This window comes from Colobus angolensis, unplaced genomic scaffold, assembly GCF_000951035.1.
Source record: "Colobus angolensis palliatus isolate OR3802 unplaced genomic scaffold, Cang.pa_1.0 Scaffold22, whole genome shotgun sequence".
Lineage (NCBI taxonomy): Eukaryota > Metazoa > Chordata > Mammalia > Primates > Cercopithecidae > Colobus > Colobus angolensis.
Window position 1 is genome coordinate 5,079,628 of NW_012115377.1, and position 2,134 is coordinate 5,081,761.

Below are 2,134 nucleotides of genomic sequence, written 5' to 3' on the forward strand. Positions count from 1 at the left end.
AAGAAGAAGAAGAAGTCCTTCACCAGGGAGAGTTTGGACAGCAACAAAACACCCTCCAGCATCTCCTTGCATTGCTCCTGGCTGCACACCAGGAATAGTGACCTTCCTTGAGTACCAGCTTGGTCCTTCCCCGGGGCCTCTGTCCTTACCATTTGCTCTGCCCGGAATGCTCTTCCCCCATCTGCTTCCTTTCATCGTCCCATTCCCTGCCCTACCTCTCCCTCCTCCTGGAAGAAGCTTGCCCCGACAACTGCCCTAGCAAAAGCAGCTCCCACCCTGACTATTGCTAGCCCTTTTGCTAGACTGTGTGATTGTCCCAATATTTTATTCCTAGGTGAAATGATCTCTTTCTTTTTTTTTTTTTTTTTTTTTGAGACAGAGTCTTGCTCTTTTGCCCAGGCTGAGTCCAGCGGCATGAACTTGGCTCACTGCAACCTCCGCCTCCCGGGTTCAAGTGATTCTCTTGCCTCAGCTCCCAAGTAGCTGGGACTATAGGCACGCACCACCCCGCCTGGCTAATTTTTCTATTTGTGTGTGTGTGTGTGTGTGTGTGTGTGTGTGTGTGTAGACAGGATCTCACTGTGTTGCCCAGGTTGTTGTCAAACTCCTGGGCTCAAGCGATGCTCCCACCTCAGCCTCCCAAAATGCCAAGATTGCAGGCATGTGCCGCCGTGCCCAGCCAATGTTGTTCTTAAAAATTATTTTGAGGCTGGGCACGGTGGCTGGGCACTGTGGCTCACACCTGTAATCCAGGCACTTTGGGAAGCCAAGGTGGAAGGATCGCTTGAGGCTACTTGTCTGAAACCAGCCTGGGTAACATAGCCAGACCCATCTCTACAAAATAGCTTTTAAATTAGGGTGTGGTGGTGCACACCTGTAGTCCTAGCTACTCAGGAGGCTGAGACAGGAGGATTGCTTGAGCCTATGAGTTCCAGCCTACAGTGAGCTATGATTGCGCCACTGCACTCCTGCCTGGGCAACAGAGCGAGACCCTATTTCTACAAATATATATATATATAAAACATATATACACATATATAACATATATTTACATATATATAACATAATATTTACATATGTACACACACACATATATATCAATAATTCTTTCGAAATATTTTGGACACGTCTCCCTGAGGTACCTGGGGAGTGCTGATGATAAACTCCATACCGGCCGGGTGCAGTGGCTCACACCTGTAATCCCAGCACTTTGGGAGGCCGAGGTGAGCAAAGCACTTTAGGTCAGGAGTTTGAGACCAGCCTGGCCAACATGGTGAAACCCCATCTGTTCTACAAAAACAAAAATTAGCCAGGCGAGTTGGCAGGTGCCTGTAATCCCAGCCACTCGGAAGGTGGCACAATCTCAGCTCACTGCAACCTCTGTCTACCGGGCTCAAATGATCCTCCTGCTTTAGCCTCCCGAGTAGCTGGGATTACAGGTGCCCGGCACCACACCCAGTTAATTTTTGTATTTTTAGTAGAGACGGGGTTTTACCATGTTGCCCAGGCTGGTCTTGAACACCTGACCTCAAGTAATCCACCCACCTCGGCCTCCCAAAATACTGGGATTACAGGCGTGAGCCACTGTGCCCATCCTGAAGGTCGTAGACATTGAGAGAAGGGTGAAGCAGCGGCAGTGGAAGGGCTGCAAAGTGGCTCAGCTGGTGGACCCTAGATTCGACTCAAAGCCTCCTTCCATTCGCCTTGGTGTATGACTCAGGTTTTCCATCTGTAAAATGGGTACAATCCTCATTATGCTGGTGTTGGCATGAGGATTAATGAGACGATGTCGGGCATATAACACACTCAGAAATTGTCATCTATGAGTCCGATCCCTGAAATGCACACACAGGCAGAACTTTGCAGATGATTTTATGGGGTTTTATATACTCCCCCAAACTAAATCCTGAACTCCTGACTTATAAATCCTCTAAGTCATCCCCACCCCCAGCTTAATAACCAGGCTCTGTCTAATGAGTTAGGAGGCGTGAGAGCCCAAAGAGCTCCAGGTGTGGGAGGAGGCGGGAGGCTGGAGGGGGGCTCAGGGAGGGGCCGCCCCATGGGCACAGGGCAGCCAGTGTGTCTGAGGCTGCCTGGGCCATAGGAACAGGCCCCCAGGGGCAGGTGGGATCTC